This window comes from Leptopilina heterotoma, unplaced genomic scaffold (genome assembly GCF_015476425.1).
Source record: "Leptopilina heterotoma isolate Lh14 unplaced genomic scaffold, ASM1547642v1 Lhet_238, whole genome shotgun sequence".
Lineage (NCBI taxonomy): Eukaryota > Metazoa > Arthropoda > Insecta > Hymenoptera > Figitidae > Leptopilina > Leptopilina heterotoma.
In genome coordinates this window covers 648,908-668,174 of record NW_025110954.1, presented here as the reverse complement: position 1 = coordinate 668,174, position 19,267 = coordinate 648,908, and the positions used below count along the sequence as shown (strand labels likewise).

General features: G+C 27.1%; 1 long non-coding RNA gene across 1 annotated transcript in view; it reads right to left on the bottom strand.

Annotated features, from left to right (window-relative positions):
* Positions 1-8,149: 8,149 nt before the first annotated feature.
* The window catches only part of LOC122502806, a 53,372-nt gene continuing 42,254 nt past the window's right edge, over positions 8,150-19,267 (bottom strand). The window contains exon 2 of the long non-coding RNA XR_006301670.1: positions 8,150-8,298. This is a non-coding gene — a long non-coding RNA (uncharacterized LOC122502806). The remainder of the gene's footprint in view (positions 8,299-19,267) is intronic.

The window sequence follows — 19,267 nt, the reverse complement described above, 5'->3', positions numbered from 1 at the left end:
ATAACTTTTTAATTCTTATTCTTGTTTTTAATTACTAAGGGAAAAATTAATAATATAAAATATATTGTGAGAGGAAACATTTTTTCATAGAATAAAAAAGAAAATTAACTTAATACGCAATTTATGAAAGTGTTTGAGAAACATTTAAAACTGAAGTCTTTTTAAGTAGAACAAGCATTTATTTGTCAGACACAATAGATGAGTACTTTCTTTGGTCATGTGAAGGTACTCCCTGGAATAATTCTATAATTCATTGAGGTGATAATTACAAATCGATATACTAATTAAATAATGTAGTTGAGCAGATAGATAAATTGCAGATCGTATTTTTAATTTATTAGCTAATTTCAAGGAAAGTATTATTTCTTCTACTTAAATTAATTCCCTGATTGTAGCATCTAATTGACGTTTTACGTAACTTTTTTTATCTATGTTTTTATTTCTGTCATTATCTGACTTTGTCTATTTTTATCTGTTTACATCTGTTTTTTAAACTGTTTTTATTTTTTTTATCTGTTTTACATCTGTTTTTTATCTTCAACAAATTAAAATAAATTACGTTAAAATAAAACAAGTAGTCGATTAATTAAATTCAGAATAAAAAGTCGATCAAATTAAGACGTTAACTGGATATTTGATTAGATACCAGAATGTCGCTTGTCGGCTTGTAATATTCTATATGCGGATAGCTTTTAATAGACTATAAAGTGGTACTAAAACAATTATTTCAGCAATTAGAAAAAGAAAAAAGCAGTTAATTGAAGAGATAGTAATGTTCAATTGCTTTATTCTGACAATTATTTTATGATTATTGGCTGGAAAATATATTGAAATATTTTAATTTTGTATTCAAAAAATTGGTCATCGCATACGAACAGTTGGTTCATAATAAAAAAATTGTTGTCGAATAAAACAATAAGGTATTAGATAATTTACAATTATTTAAAAATGAAAAAATTGTTTTCTCGTAATAAAAATAATAATTAAATATTTAAATAATTAAATAACCAATTAAGAACCAATTAAGAAATTGGTTATATATTAATAAATTCGTTGTCGCATTTAAATAATTGGTTATTTCTATAAAATTGGAAAAATTAAATTTGTTGTCTGACTAAACCTGTTTATTACTACTTAACATTGGTTATTATATGAAAATTGTAAAAATTAAATCAGTTGTCTGACTAAACCTGATTGTTACTACTTAGCATTGGTTATTATATGAAAATTGTAAAAATTTAATTAGTTGTCTGACTAAATCTGACTATTACTACTTGGCATTGACAATTATACAAAACTTGTAAAAATTTAATTACTTGACAGAAAAAAATTTTGACAGTCTATTTCTATTGAGTAATTAAAACTTGGTACAAAAGTTTTTGTAATTGTTAATTTATGTTTATTACCCTTGTATTTTTAATAAACACAGAAAAAAGTGAGTGTCATTTTAACACTGAATTCGGTGTTAAAAGTGTCTGCATCAAACTTTAGCTCGGAAGTGTTATTTTAACACCGAAAATAAGGTAAATTTTCTATTATAGAAAATTTATCCTCACTAAAATTACCCTACCAAAATTTACCCGCATCAAAAACAACACTCGCTTTTCTCTGTGAAAAAAAGTCAAAATACTATGTTTCGTTATAATTTTTATTAATCAATTATTTAAAAAAATGTAATGTAAAAAAATGTAAATTTATCTCCTTTTAATAAATCTCTTATTCCATTTAATTTAAAATAATAATTTAAATAATTTTAGAGAAATTCAATATTATTTTCAAAAATTTTAATACAATTCTTGGAGAAATTTCCAATTATTTTTAAAAATCTTTTTGCATTTAATGATTTTCAATATTTATTATTTTAATAAAATTTTCCAAAAAATTCAATTATTTAAAAAAAATTTGATAAATTTCTACGCAAAAATTCCAATTATTTTGAATACAATTTTAATCTAATTTCTCGAAAAATGTAATTATTCTTAAAAAATTTACTAAAAATTCGTCCAAAAAATTTAATTATTTATAAATTTATTGATAAAACTCAATGCAGAATTTCAAATATTTTTAATACAATTTTAATCGAATTTCTTGAAAAATGTAATTATTCTTAAAAATTTTATTAAAAATCGTCAAAAGAATTCAATAATTTATCAATTTATTGATAAAATTCTACGCAGAACTTCTTTTATTTTATATACAATTTTTAATCGAATTTCTCGAAAAATGTAATTATTCTTAAAAATTTAATTAAAATTTGTCCGAAGAATTTAATTATTTATAAATTTATTCATAAAATTCTTTACGAGAATTAAATTTTAAGAAACTTTCAATTATTCAATAAATTTTTTATTTTTGTATTTAAATAATTGAGTTCTAGTAGAATTTTCTAATAAAAATTGATATTTATTACATAAAAATGAATTTCAGTTAAAATTAATTTTTTAAAAAATTTAATTGTGTATTTTTTTAAAATTATTTGAAGTTTTTATTTTCTATTATATATTTAATTGAAGAATTTACGAATAATTGAAATTTCGAAGAATTGAATATTGTATATTGTATACAAATGGATTTGAAAATTGTCAAAGAACTTTTTCGAAAATTATTAAAAATAATTGATTGAAAGAAGAATTTTAGTTAAAAATTATTGAAAATGAATTTTGAAATAAAGAAAATAATTTTGAAGAAGTTACAGCAACAATATTTTTATAATACAAAATAATGATTTTTTTCACTCGATCATCTTTAATTATTATAAAACATGAAGAAATCAATCGCTCCTAGTTGAAGACTCGGAGTGATCCATTTCTTCATGTTTTATACTGTGCAAATTTGTTTGTCCCATTTAACTGATTGGTAAATAAATGGATTTGAAAATTATCAGAGTACTTTTTCAAAAATTTATTTAATGAAGAATTTTAGTTAAAAATTCTTGATAATAATAATTGTATTGAAATGATGAAAATAATTTTGAAGAAGAATATTTGAATATTGAATATTCTTATAATATAAAATAATTAATTTATCAATTTTAATTTGATTCAAATTTTTGGTTATCAATTTGATTCACATTGGTGAACAATTTGATACTTTCAAGAAAACTGTGCAGTGAGAATAATTAATTGTCGCATTTAACCCCTTCACTGTTTGGAAAAATATTCATTTTAGTGTCCCAAAATGTCCATCAAAATCTTTTAAATTGTTATATTATTTAAAAATAATAAACAATTATTTATTTATTACTTTTTCTAGTATCATTGATACCTATAGTATGTGAATAATGATATAAAAGAATTTATTTTATAATTTAAATAACAAATTTCTATTTTTTGCTAAAACTTTCACGACCCAACGTTGGATCGCAAACAGTCTGGGCCATCTTTTTTCACGACCCAACGTTGGGTCGCAAACAGGCAACGGGTTAATAAATTTAAATTCTGTAATCCATTTAAATAATTCGTTTGTTGCATTGCATTTTCTGCAAACAATTGGCTCTGATAACAAAAAATAATAGATTGCAGCTATAAAAATAATTGCTTGTCGCTGTAAATATTTTCCAATTTTTCACCGCCTTTTCCTCCAATTTTCACGGAGAAAAAGAATTGTTACGTTGACAAAAAGATTGTTTATAATATAGAACTAGAAAATTTATTTTGTTGTCCTAAAAATTCAAATTTTTTCCAATAACAATAAATCTGTTGAGATAACAAAAAATGTTGTAACAACAACAACAACAAAAATTTGTTAGTTCTATTTTCTCTGTGTTCTATTCCCTCAACTGAAGATGATTGCAGATGATTTAAAATCAGCCAATTAATTGTCTAATGTAATGTTATATATTCAAAGAGCCTCGAAAATGCTTGGAAACTGTTCTCCTCGGTAAATTAAGCCCAGGAAAGTATTTCTCTTTGGATGCAGGTAAAGACTGAGAGGAAGTGCGAGTAAAAGCTAGGTCTAGAAGGAGTGCAGCTTAAGCTAGACGAATAGTGGGTGTGAATGGGTGGCAACATATACATATATATACATCGAGAGAGAAGTTGGGTTGGTTGTAGAAGAGTATGGCGAAGCAAGTAGTTTTCGCGGCAGGCAGGAGGTGGAAAGAGAGCGGGTGGTTGCCACATCGCTCTGCCCGGGTACCAAGCTACCCCTTCTCTTCTGTCACCTCTCACCCCCTTTGCCAACTCCTTTTCGCCCCAGCTATATACGGTTCATAATATCCTGCACGTCAGACTTTGAAAACTCCAACAATTTCCTACTCTGCCGCGTGGTTGGAGAGCCAAGGGGGGTGGCTTGGGAGGAGGGGGGAGATGCTGGGTACAGGGTGCCGCTCAGAAGATGGTTCAACTCCAAGAGTATATATGATGGGTGCAGAGGGTGGTGAGTTTTGAGGTGGGGTGGAAGAACCAGCAAGAGACGGGAATAGCTGGCTGATGGTGAACCTACGCTTCAAGGGAGACGAGTTTCGAGTTTATATAAAGTTTAGGGCTACATCAATAATTATAAGTAGAGTGAGTGAGTGAGAGAGAGAGAGAGAGAAAGCTGGGGCAAGATGCATGTTTTGGGAAGGAAAATCATCTCCTTGTGTCATTATTCAAGACATCGTCTTTCGAAACTCATTCATCTTTCATAAATTCAATTCGGCAATCTGCATATGACAGGAGATTTTTAATCTTTTCTTTTTTATTATTCTTTTTTATTGTTTTTTTCATTGTTCTTTTCATTGTTCCTTTCATTGTTCTTGATAGGATTAAATTTATACCAAATTGGATCAAATTGATTCTAAATTGAATCATATTCATTTACCGTATTTGATCAAAATTAGTATCAAAATGAATCAATCAAATTTTGTATGATTGAATTCGAATTATTTTCATACCATATTGAATCATATTGATAACAAATTGAATCAAAGCGTTACCAAATCAGATAACATTGATATTAGATTGAATCAAATTGATACCATATTGCATCAACATATCATCAAATTGAATCAAATTGCTACCAAGTGGGATAAATTTGGTACCAAACTTGATCGAATTGATACAACACTAGACCAAATTGGTACCACATTTTTTTTTAAATAATTCAAAACTATTTGTATTAATCTAAAAAAATGATTAATGTTATTATTCATTATTTTTTTGCTTCTAAAAAAATTAGCATTTTCTAACAAACTTTTTAGTTAATTAACAAATGTAAATCCTAAAAAATATTATCATTTTTTTAATATGAAAAAATTAATTTCATTGTTTGACAAATCAAAATTAAGCAGCAATTTTTTTCTTTTTTCTAAAAAAAAAAAATTTTTAATTGTTGGAAATGTAAAAATTAGAAAGTAGAAAATATTATTCACACTTACTGCTTCTCAATTACAATTCATAAACAAAGAACAAGTTTTAAGTTAAAAAAAATGTTACAAACCAAATTTTGTTTAAGAGATTTTAAATTTATTTTGGAAAAAATGTTTACAAAATTTCTATTTGTTAAAAACGATTGTAAAATTATTCGAAAGCACGAAAAACTTCTTTTCTAAATAAAAATTTAATCATTATTATTTTTCCATAGGAATTCAAATTCGTCAAAACGTTCAAATTCAAACATTTTTAAAATTCAACAACTTTTAAGAATATTTATTATAAAACATGAAGAAATTGATTACTCCGAGTCCTCGAATCGGAGTGATTGGTTTCTTTATTTTTTATAATAAATTAAAGATAACCGAGTGATAAGATAATTATTTTATAAAATAGAAATATTTTTACTGTCATTTTTGCAAAATTATTTTCATCATTTTAATTCAATTAATTATTTTCTAGAATTTTTAAATAATATTCTTTAAATCAATTTTCTTTAATAATTTTTGAAAAAGTTCTACTTTGAGAATTTTTAAATCCATTTGTTTGAAATTCAATTTTACGTGAAATTTCAATTATTCAGAAATTCTTCACTTGAATACGTATTAAAAAATAAACACTTCAAATAATTTCAGAAAAAAATTCAATTAAACTTTTTCAAAACAATTAATTCTACAAGAATTGTTGGTTACAAGTATGAAAAATTAAGATTTTCAAAGAATTTAATTTAAAACCTTTTCAAAATTCCATTATTTCTTAAAATTCATGCTATAATGCTTTCAATATTCAAATATTATTTGAATTTTCGAATGATTTGACTAATAAATATTCAAATCTAAAATTTTAACTGAAATGAAATGAAAATCAATTTTTATTAGATCAATTTTTATTAGAAAATTCTACTAGAATTCAATTATTTAAAGAAAAATAAAATGCAAATAAATAATTTATTGAAGAGCTGAATGTTTCTTAAAATACAATTTTCATAAAGAATTTTTTCAAAGCATTTTTAAATAATTGATTTCTTTTGACGATTTTTAATAAAATTGTTAAGAACAATTACATTTTTCGAGGAATTCGATTAAAATTGTATTAAAAATAATTGAAATTCAGCGATGAGTTTTATTTATGAAAATAATTGAATTCTCCTAAAAAGAATTTTTTTATTTATGAAAATAATTCAATCCCTGTAAAATTTTTTATTATTTATTGAAAATAATTAAATTATTGCGAAGAAATTTATCAAAAATTTGTAAATAATAGAATTTATATGAAATTGAGGAAAATTTTTGATAATAATTGAAATTTGGCAAAAAATTTTATTAAAAATTTTTAAAAAATTGAATTTTGCCAAGAATTTTATAAAAAATTTTAAAAATAAACGAATTTTGGAAAATAATTTAACTACTTTTGAAAATAATTAAATTTATGCAATCATTTATAATTTTTCCAAAATTCAATTTTTTTTAGTGTTTTTGAGAAAAATTCGTCTATAACAAATTTTTTTCTTTACTTCTTAACAAAATTAGGAAATTTACTTATTTTACATTATTTTTGTTTATGAATCATAATTTTCTTCACAAAATGATTATTTTGCTTTAGAAAAAGAAAAAAAAAATATTTGTATACTTCGTATTTTTAATCTTATTTCTTGTACCAAATTCTGTTTCTCTTTCATAAAAAGAAACTAATTTGCACCATTTCTATTTTTCAATTAAAATTTATTTTTTTAAACAAAATTCAAAGAGTTCTTAAAAATAAAAGAACAGATTGTTTATAATTTACAAATTTGATGTATCAATTATAAATTTTTAACAAAATTTGCTAGGCAAAAATTAAACTTTTTAGGTCCGTCTGAAAAATGCTGACACAAAACAATATATTATTTTTATATATCTTCTAATTGCTATTAAATGTTATTTTTGAAATAAAAATAAATTGACAAAATTGCTTCAATTTATTATTTCTATATGATTGATATAGTTTTGCACTTTGGTAATAAATTTGCCATTTTCCTCGAAACTGAATTTGTATCGTAGTTTGATGCAAACTCAGGAAACTACTGAACAAGGGATGAGTTAAAATTGAAGATGGATAGGGCGGTGAAGGGTGGTGAGAGGGAGAAGAGAGAAAGAGAATGAGGAGGGGTTATAATCGTTGAAGACGAAAAACATCATCTGCGCGGTAAAGTTGGAAGCTCGAAGCGCCAGTTTCTGCTAAAGATGACGGTTGATTAATGTTGTGAAGTAGGAGAGTGAGAAAGAAAGAGAAGCCACCCTTTATTTCGCTATAGTTATATTCTACTATAGAAATAGGAAGAGTGCAACTTCAGATAAGGTGGCAAATTAATATCTCGGCCATTAAAGGTCATTTCTGATCCATAGACGTCGTACCCATTGTCTTCTTCATTCCTTGTAATTTATTTCAACTTTGAAATCGAATCTCCATGGAAAATTTTCCAGAGGCGACAAAATTATTCACTTTTCCAAGAATTTTCTTTTTAGGGAAATTTCACACATAGAAAATTACAGAAATCGAAATTTAATATCGATTTGTAAAAAAAACTCTAAAAATTTGAACTAAATTTAGCAAAATTTGAAACATATTATTCAAACTCTAAATTCTGTATTTTGAAATTCACTTGTATTGTACAATTGTTCGAATACATTATCTAACTAGAAATGTAAATTTTTTTCTGAACTTTAATAATTTATTTTTTTACAATTGAAAATGTTTCTATGCACTATTTACATTTCGATTTTCATTTGAATTTTTGTGGATGAAATTAATGAATATTTAAAAAAAATAATAAATTTATTTTATTAAACAATTATTGAGATAATATTTTTATTCTACATTTTTTCTACTTTTGAAATTGCAAACGTTGTCGAATCTTTTCACATATTGTCGGTGTAGCCAGTTCCATATTTGTAGACTTCAATGCCTGCAACAGAAAAATTCCAGTGAGAGATTTAAAAATATATGTATATATATATATATATATATATATATATATATATATATATATATATATGAATTAAAAAATAAGGAAATTCAAATATGTTGCTATGGAATAATATTAGAAATATTTTATCAAAGTGGAAATATTCCACAATTTTTTAGAAATATCATTTTTATTATTACTTATTACAATTATATTAACAAATTAATTTTTAGTATTTGTTTTGTATTTTCCTCATTTACTTTTCAATATGTTTGGTATTTTTTTTATTAGTTTTTAAATATTTTAAACATTTTAAATATTTTAGTAATTTTAGTATTTTTAGTCTTTTCAAATTTTTAGTATTTTTAGTGCTTTTGAAAAATACTTTACTCATTTAATAGTTTCGACTATTTGGTAAAAAATCCAAAATTGTCGATAATTATCAAAAATTCAAAAATCCAAATTTCTTAAAATTTAATATTTTTTCCTTTCTTTTATGGAATTTAGCTTCATTATTTTTGTGCTTTTGTAAAATACTTTACTTATTAAGTAGTCTCGACTCTTTGGTAAAAAATCCAAAATTGTCGAAAATTATCAAAAATTCAAAAATCCGAATTTCTTAAAATTCAATATTTTTTCCTTTCTTTTATAGAATTTAGCTTCATTACTTTTGTGCTTTTAAAAAATACTTTACCTATTTAATAGTCTCGACTCTGTAAGAATTTAGATATCTCTAAGGTACGTGAATCGTTGTGTGTGTTGCGAGAGGTGGGAGATTAGAAGTAGAAGGGAGATAAATTTGATGTCGCATTGTCGAATTTCGTCGTATTTAGTGGTCAAGTACCCTTGGCATGTTTAACATGCGAAAGGGATATTCGAAACTTTTTAAATAAGTAAAGTATCGATCTGATTCCAAATTATAAGACAACGCCCGATTGGGGTAAATATTCATGTTAATTTTATTTAAATATTTTAATATTGTGCATTTGTTAAAATGAAATGATTTATTTAAAAAAATGTAGCGAATTGTGAGCATCGTGAGAACACATTTGTCGGCGTCAGATTCGTTGCCTGTTCTCTTTTACTTGAATCATTCGGATTGGACCTAATCACCAAATTATCTTTGTTGATAATCGACGGACTTCTGCAAAATTATTTCTGCGTTGTTGCTGATCCTTCACTCTCTAAAAAATTGGAAATTCGATCATCATATCGCTCCAATAATAATAAGAAAAAGGAAGCAGAGCATCAAGAAAACGTGGACCGGAAGTTCGACGAGTAAATAATTCATTTCGACTTGCTACAAGTTCGTAGGATTTTTCTGATATATATTTTGACTAATTGGTGAGTCCAATTCATTCGATTATAATTTTCTTTATTTTATAACAAAAAAGAAAATAACTTTATTGCTTGACCACACATGAAAATTGAATTTTAATATAACTAAAGATATAAATTAGTATTTCGAGAATCTCAAATTGAACATATTTTATGACGATTTATATAAATTTTTTAATAATAATAATTTGATATTCGATTTTATTTGTAAATTGTATGAATGGATATGTGTGTGAATGCGTGCGTTTAATATTGGGCGAAATATCAAATTTTTTAATATCGAACTCATAACCTTATGTGACTTTCTTTGTGTTTGTTCGTAAACTAAAAAAAAAAATATATATATATATGCGATTAATTGGTTAATAAATTTATAGAGTTCTGAGATTATATTTGTTTTCTTCTAACCGAATATTTCACTTATCTATTTCATAAAAAAAAAAAAAAAATAAATAAATAATTAAAGTTAAAATCATATTAAATTTGTTACAATTGGCGCCCAACGTGGGGGCAATTTGAGGTTTTTGTAATTTTTGAAATATTTTATATATTATCAAATTTTAATTTGTCTGAATTTTATTTTCATGATTGATGGTTGAAACTCGTTCTGGGAGTAATACAAACAAAAGCGACAAGTGTGAGTCACCTCGAACAATGTCGTTTAATCAACAGGCAATGGATGAGCTGAAAGAGGAGCTGGCGAGAATTAGCAAACAACGTATAGAAGCCGAAAAGGAAAATACAGTCTTGCGTCAGGAAATATTACGGTTCAAGGACATAGTCGAACATATGAAAAATAACAGCGAAGGTGGAAACAAGGTTGATTCTTCTATACAAACTGAAGAAATTGAGGTATTTAAAGAGAAAACTAATTTTGTAAATCAAAATGTAATCGACCAAACGACGCATGACGATAATTTTGAAAATAAAAAAATTTTGCAACCGGGTAATCAATGTAATGCTTATGAAAATCGAAAATCGATTGATTCTTCTAATCAAAGTTGTATCAATATCGGGGGTTGTCGAAATGATAAACAAGATATTTTAGTTACGGGTTTAATGAATTATTTTCAATCAATGCAGGTTACGACTCCTTTGCCAAAATTTGATGGAATAAAATTAAATCCAATAGAATTTATTAAACAACTTGAAAAATATTTTGTGAGAAAAAATGTTTCTGATGACGCGAAATTATTAATGGTTGAAGATGCGATGATAGGCCGAGCAAAATTATGGTATGATGCGCGAGTTTTCCCTTTTATAACTTATTCACATTTTAAAGATAAATTCCTTGAGGAGTTTTATTCGATTGAGGCAAGAATGGTTGCTAAATCTAAGTGGGAGAATCGCCGGTTTAAGGACAGTGATCAGTCGTTGCAAGCATACTACGTAGAGCAATTACGCGACGCGAAATTTTGTTTAACTTCTCTTCAAGAATACGAAGTAAATTATTTGATAGTGAAACAATTACCGCAACGAGCTCGCGAAGTATTGGCAACGATTGATTATATGGATACATCAAAAATAAGTCAGACGTTATCACGTTTGGATGTGACTCGTGGTGATGCGGAAATAGGGGTGCCGTCAAGGTCTCATAGTAATAGTAATTTTTCGGAAAAATCTAATAATTGTAAAAATCAATTTGGGCAAGCTCGACAAGGTTATGATCGATCTGAATCTCACAATGACGAAAAACGCGGTAATGTAAATTCAGCCAAGGCTGGTCCCGAAGATAATGATCGTTCCCGAAATTGGAGACATAGGCCGGTAAATAATAATCCACAATATTATCGAGAACAACAACGAGATAAAATATCGGAAAATAATCAAATAAGGGAAAAAAATAATATAAATGATAATAATCCTGGATCGAGCGTTCGAGTGATTAATAAATCGAATATGTCCGAGTTTTTAGAGGATTTGTGTTGGGATGTTGAGCCCACAAAAAAAACGTCTGTCGAAAATTTAGAAATGAAAATAGTTAGTCCTCGTATTCGCGCGATAATTGAAGAAAATGAGGTACCAATCTTGGTTGATAGCGGCAGCGAAGTAACAGTTATTTCTGAGGCATTCTATAATCAATTAAAAACTAATTGTAAAATAACAGAATTACCTGTAAATAACGTGACAGTTAATGTCGCCGTCGGTAAAAAATCAACCACAATAAAAAGACAGGTACAATTATCGGTTAAAATTGATACGGAAATTTTAGATTTTCCCTTTTTAGTTGTTCCGGGATTATTAACAAGTGTCTTGGTCGGAATTGATTGGATGGTACGATTTAAATGTGTCATTGACGTTGCGAATCAACGCATTAGATTAGGAGAAAAAGATTTATCCGAAAAATTTGTGACATTTCGAATGGCTCGCGAAATGAATGCTTCGTGTAGACTTATAAAAACGGAAGGAATTTTATGGTATGATTCGGAAGGATCGCAAAGTAGATTAGGAAATGGAATAAAAAAGAGAGAGGAAATAATTGTTGATATTGAGGATTCATTTAATGCTGCTTTGGGGCCCATTCAAAATAATGAGGAAATAAAAAATGTCATGTATATGTCGGAGTGCGATTCTGATTTCATTGGTGAGGTAGATGATTGTGTATCACAGATCAATAGTATAGATCATGATCAAAAGGAACAAGTAAGAGCGTTATTGTTGAAATATGAAAAAGTTTTCTCTAAGATTCCAGGATGTACAAATGTGTACAGTCACTCAATTGTATTAAAGGATAATAGATCAATCGTTCGAAAATCTTATCCTGTCGCGTTAAGTCAAAGAGCAGGTGTACGCGGGGTTTTGGATCACATGGAGAGATTAAATATTATAAGACGTTCTAATAGTAGGCATTGCAATCCGCTTCGTATAGTGGTAAAAAAGAATGGAGAAATTAGGGTCTGTTTAGACGCACGATTTATAAATGATAAAATTGATTGCGATAACGAGTGTCCACCACGTATAGAGGAATTAATGCAAAAATTTGAAGGTGTTAGGTTTTTATCTACAACTGATATGAATTCGGGTTATTGGCAAATTCCTCTTGAGGAGGACTCTAAACAATATACAGCCTTCCTATTTGATGGGCATCTGTATGAATTTAATCGTGTTCCGTTTGGGTTGAAGACAGCAGGTAGTGGCTTCATTAGAGCGTTGAGTTTAGCTTTGGGTCAGGAACTCGAGGAGTATATCTCGTGCTACGTCGATGATATACTTATAGCTTCGAGGACATTTGAAGAGCATTTGAATCATCTGGAAAGTTTATTTATTAAATTAGAAGAGGCAGGTTTTACCCTTAGTTTAAATAAATCTATGTTTTTTAGGGAAGAAGTGTCCTTTTTAGGATTTAAATTATCGTCTGAGGGAATCCGAGCCGAAGAAAAAAAATTGTCCGTGATTGCTGATTTTCCGTGTCCCAGGGATAGGAGACAATTGCAAGCATTTTTGGGCGTTTGTGGTTATTATAGGCGATTTAGCATAAGGCATTCGGAATTTATAGGGCCTTTTAGGGATTTATTAAGTAGCGCAAATAAATGGTCTTGGACAGAAAAACACACGCAGGCTTTTAATAATTTAAAAAGAAATTTCCTGCATGCAGTAACTCTAAGTCATTATTTGCCTCATAAAAAATTTAAACTTCAGACTGATGCTAGTGATATTGGTCTCAGCGGTATCCTTTATCAGGAGGATGATAATGGGGATTATAGGATTGTATCGTTAGCAAGTAGAGTTCTTACACAATGTGAAACTAGATATACAACGTCTGAAAAAGAGCTCTTAGCTGTAGTCTATTGCCTTATAAAGTTTAGAATGTATCTGTTGGGTTGGAAGTTCGAAATTATCACGGACCATCAAGCGTTGACGTTTTTATTATCAACCCCGTATCACAATGCTCGCTTAATGAGATGGATCTTATTCATGCAAGAATATCAATTTGATATTCTTCATTGTAAGGGTTCAGACAATTTGATTGCCGATTTTTTCAGCCGAAATTTCGAAAATGAGACATCAGTAGATAATCGAAATCAATTTCTTATAGGAAAATTGATGATTAATAGTCTTGAGCGAGAAATTTTGGGTGAATCGACAAGTCAAACGAAAATCCCTAGTATTGATTTTAATAAAGAAATAATTTCTGAATTAAAAAATCTTGGTGATGCTCAGCGAGTAGATGTGGATATACAGGAGTTGATAAAAAAGAATTCGTCGGAGTTGAGGGTTAAAAATGTTAATGGAATAATATATTTTAAAGCTAGTCGCGATGAAAATTGGAGAGTTGCAATGCCTAGAAATCTGGTGGGAAAAATATTAAAGGCGGTTCACGAGCAATTTTGTCATGTGGGAGGTTATAAGATGCACGAGTATTTGAGTAAATTGTTTTATTGGCGATATATGCGTCGTGATATTAAAAATTACACGCGAAGTTGCGATTTATGTCAACGGACAAAATGTTTAAATTATCGGACTGAGGGTGTTTATCAATTTGTAAAAGCGTCGAAACCAAATCAAATGATCGCGGTGGATTTTTATGGGCCATTACCCGTTTCTGTAGCTGGTGTTACATATATTTTTGTTGTTCAGGATTTGTTTTCGAAATTGGTCTCGTTGTACCCGATAAAAAAGGCAAATACAAAAATATGTTTGAAAAAATTAAAGGACCATTATTTTGTGAATGTAGGAAGGCCGGGTCAAATACTGTCTGATCACGGGACACAATTCACGTCCCCACTATGGAAAAATAGTTTAAAAGCGGAAGGAGTTAAGGCAATTTTTTCGTCGATTAGACACCCGCAGTCGAATCCTGTGGAGCGAACAATGAGGGAATTGGGACGGCTTTTTAGGACCTTATGTTCCGATAAACACACGAGTTGGGCAAAGCACATTCCTGCAATACAAAATTGTCTAAATGTAGTATCTCATCATAGTACTGGGTCGGTTCCGTATACTCTACACTATGGTAGAACTCCTCGTGATAAAATTATTGATTTGTTCCCGACAATTAAAGATAGACAAATTTCGAATGAAATCTATGTACAGCTTGCTCAAAAGAATTTGCAACAATCGTTTGAAAAAAGATTAAAAAATCAAGGAAACGTCAGTAAAATTAATTTTCAAGTAAATGATCTAGTGTTATTGAGGGTACCTCATTTATCCAATGCGTCACAGCGAGTTACACACAAATTTTTTCATTTGTATGAGGGGCCGTTTCGTATCATCAAGATTTTAAATCAAAATGCGTGTGTGTTGGTCGATTCAAACGATGAAAATATAGTTAAAGGCACCTACAACCGTTTCCACCTTCGAAAATATTGTCAAGCTCCAGAGCTTTGAAATGTTGTATACGCAACTAAAAGATATTCAAGCTAATTCTTGCAAAATGCTCGCTCTTGATGCTGTTCATTGGCATGTTGAGGATTGGATGTGTCTTGTATAAAGAAATATGTATCAACGATTAGCGTAAATTTTCTTTTGTATGTCGTATGTCATCGTATAAAAAAGAAAAGGGGTGCATTGTAAGAATTTAGATATCTCTAAGGTACGTGAATCGTTGTGTGTGTTGCGAGAGGTGGGAGATTAGAAGTAGAAGGGAGATAAATTTGATGTCGCATTGTCGAATTTCGTCGTATTTAGTGGTCAAGTACCCTTGGCATGTTTAACATGCGAAAGGGATATTCGAAACTTTTTAAATAAGTAAAGTATCGATCTGATTCCAAATTATAAGACAACGCCCGATTGGGGTAAATATTCATGTTAATTTTATTTAAATATTTTAATATTGTGCATTTGTTAAAATGAAATGATTTATTTAAAAAAATGTAGCGAATTGTGAGCATCGTGAGAACACATTTGTCGGCGTCAGATTCGTTGCCTGTTCTCTTTTACTTGAATCATTCGGATTGGACCTAATCACCAAATTATCTTTGTTGATAATCGACGGACTTCTGCAAAATTATTTCTGCGTTGTTGCTGATCCTTCACTCTCTAAAAAATTGGAAATTCGATCATCATATCGCTCCAATAATAATAAGAAAAAGGAAGCAGAGCATCAAGAAAACGTGGACCGGAAGTTCGACGAGTAAATAATTCATTTCGACTTGCTACAAGTTCGTAGGATTTTTCTGATATATATTTTGACTAATTGGTGAGTCCAATTCATTCGATTATAATTTTCTTTATTTTATAACAAAAAAGAAAATAACTTTATTGCTTGACCACACATGAAAATTGAATTTTAATATAACTAAAGATATAAATTAGTATTTCGAGAATCTCAAATTGAACATATTTTATGACGATTTATATAAATTTTTTAATAATAATAATTTGATATTCGATTTTATTTGTAAATTGTATGAATGGATATGTGTGTGAATGCGTGCGTTTAATATTGGGCGAAATATCAAATTTTTTAATATCGAACTCATAACCTTATGTGACTTTCTTTGTGTTTGTTCGTAAACTAAAAAAAAAAAATATATATATATATGCGATTAATTGGTTAATAAATTTATAGAGTTCTGAGATTATATTTGTTTTCTTCTAACCGAATATTTCACTTATCTATTTCATAAAAAAAAAAAAAAAATAAATAAATAATTAAAGTTAAAATCATATTAAATTTGTTACAACTCTTTGGTAAAAAATCCAAAATTGTCGAAAATTATCAAAAATTCAAAAATCCGAATTTCTTAAAATTTAATATTTTTTCCTTTCTTTTATGGAATTTAGCTTCATTATTTTTGTGCTCTTAGAAAATACTTTACTTATTTAATAGTCTCGACTCTTTGGTAAAAAATCCAAAATTGTCGAAAATTATCAAAAATTCAAAAATCCGAATTTCTTAAAATTTAATATTTTTTCCTTTCTTTTATAGAATTTAGCTTCATTATTTTTGTGCTTTTGAAAAATACTTTACCTATTTAATAGTCTCGACTCTTTGGTAAAAAATCCAAAATTGTCAAAAATTATCAAAAATTCAAAAATCCAAATTTCTTAAAATTCAATATTTTTTCCTTTCTTTTATGGAATTTAGCTTCATTATTTTTGTGCTTTTGAAAAATACTTTACCTATTTAATAGTCTCGACTCTTTGGTTAAAAATCCAAAATTGTCGAAAATTATCAAAAATTCAAAAATCCGAATTTCTTAAAATTTAATATTTTTTCCTTTCTTTTATGGTATTTAGCTTCATTATTTTTGTGCTTTTGAAAAATACTTTACCTATTTAATAGTCTCGACTCTTTGGTAAAAAATCCAAAATTGTCGAAAATTATCAAAAATTCAAAAATCCGAATTTCTTAATATTCAATATTTTTTCCTTTCTTTTATGGAATTTAGCTTCATTATTTTTGTGCTCTTAGAAAATACTTTACTTATTGAATAGTCTCGACTCTTTGGTACAAAATTCAAAATTGTCGAAAATTATCAAAAATTCAAAAATCCGAATTTCTTAAAATTCAATATTTTTTCCTTTCTTTTATGGAATTTAGCTTCATTATTTTTGTGCTCTTGGAAAATAATTTACTTATTAAATAGTCTCGACTCATTGGTAAAAAATCCAAAATTGTCGAAAATTATCAAAAATTCAAAAATCCGAATTTCTTAAAATTCAATATTTTTTCCTTTCTTTTATTTGAATTTAGCTTCATTATTTTTGTGCTCTTGGAAAATAATTTAGTTATTGAATAGTCTCGACTCTGTAATAAAAAATCCAAAATTGTCGAAAATTATCAAAAATTCAAAAATCCGAATTTCTTAAAATTCAATATTTTTTCCTTTCTTTTATGGAATTTAGCCTCATTATTTTTGTGCTTTTGAAAAATACTTTACTCATTTAATAGTCTCGACTCTTTGGTAAAAAATCCAAAATTGTCGAAAATTATCAAAAATTCAAAAATCCGAATTTCTTAAAATTCAATATTTTTTCCTTTCTTTTATGGAATTTAGCTTCATTATTTTTGTGCTTTTGAAAAATACTTTACCTATTTAATAGTCTCGACTCTTTGGTAAAAAATCCAAAATTGTCGAAAATTATCAAAAATTCAAAAATCCAAATTTCTTAAAATTCAATATTTTTTCCTTTCTTTTATGCAATTTAGCTTCATTATTTTTGTGGTTTTGTAAAATACTTTACTTATTAAGTAGTCTCGACTCTTTGGTAAAAAATCCAAAATTGTCGAAAATTATCAAAAATTCAAAAATCCGAATTTCTTAAAATTCAATATTTTTTCCTTTCTTTTATAGAATTTAGCTTCATTATTTTTGTGCTTTTGAAAAATACTTTACCTATTTAATAGTCTCGACTCTTTGGTAAAAAATCCAAAATTGTCGAAAATTATCAAAAATTCAAAAATCCGAATTTCTTAAAATTCAATATTTTTTCCTTTCTTTTATGGAATTTAGCCTCATTATTTTTGTGCTTTTGAAAAATACTTTACTCATTTAATAGTCTCGACTCTTTGGTAAAAAATCCAAAATTGTCGAAAATTATCAAAAATTCAAAAATCCAAATTTCTTAAAATTCAATATTTTTTCCTTTCTTTTATGGAATTTAGCTTCATTATTTTTGTGCTCATGGAAAATAATTTACTTATTAAATAGTCTCGACTCATTGGTAAAAAATCCAAAATTGTCGAAAATTATCAAAAATTCAAAAATCCGAATTTCTTAAAATTCAATATTTTTTCCTTTCTTTTATTTGAATTTAGCTTCATTATTTTTGTGCTCTTGGAAAATAATTTAGTTATTGAATAGTCTCGACTCTTTAATAAAAAATCCAAAATTGTCGAAAATTATCCAAAATTCAAAAATCCGAATTTCTTAAAATTCAACATTTTTTCTTCTCTTTTATGGGATTTAGCTTCATTATTTTTGTGCTTTTGAAAAATACTTTACTCATTTAATAGTTTCGACTATTTGGTAAAAAATCCAAAATTGTCGATAATTATCAAAAATTCAAAAATCCAAATTTCTTAAAATTTAATATTTTTTCCTTTCTTTTATGGAATTTAGCTTCATTATTTTTGTGCTTTTGAAAAATACTTTACTTATTAAGTAGTCTCGACTCTTTGGTAAAAAATCCAAAATTGTCGAAAATTATCAAAAATTCAAAAATCCGAATTTCTTAAAATTCAATATTTTTTCCTTTCTTTTATAGAATTTAGCTTCATTATTTTTGTGCTTTTGAAAAATACTTTACCTATTTAATAGTCTCGACTCTTTGGTAAAAAATCCAAAATTGTCGAAAATTATCAAAAATTCAAAAATCCGAATTTCTTAAAATTTAATATTTTTTCCTTTCTTTTATGGAATTTAGCTTCATTATTTTTGTGCTCTTAGAAAATACTTTACTTATTTAATAGTCTTGACTCTTTGGTAAAAAATCCAAAATTGTCGAAAATTATCAAAAATTCAAAAATCCGAATTTTTTAAAATACAATATTTTTTCCTTTCTTTTATGGAATTTAGCCTCATTATTTTTGTGCTTTTGAAAAATACTTTACTCATTTAATAGTCTCGACTCTTTGGTAAAAAATCCAAAATTGTCGAAAATTATCAAAAATTCAAAAATCCGAATTTTTTAAAATTCAATATTTTTTCCTTTCTTTTATAGAATTTAGCTTCATTATTTTTGT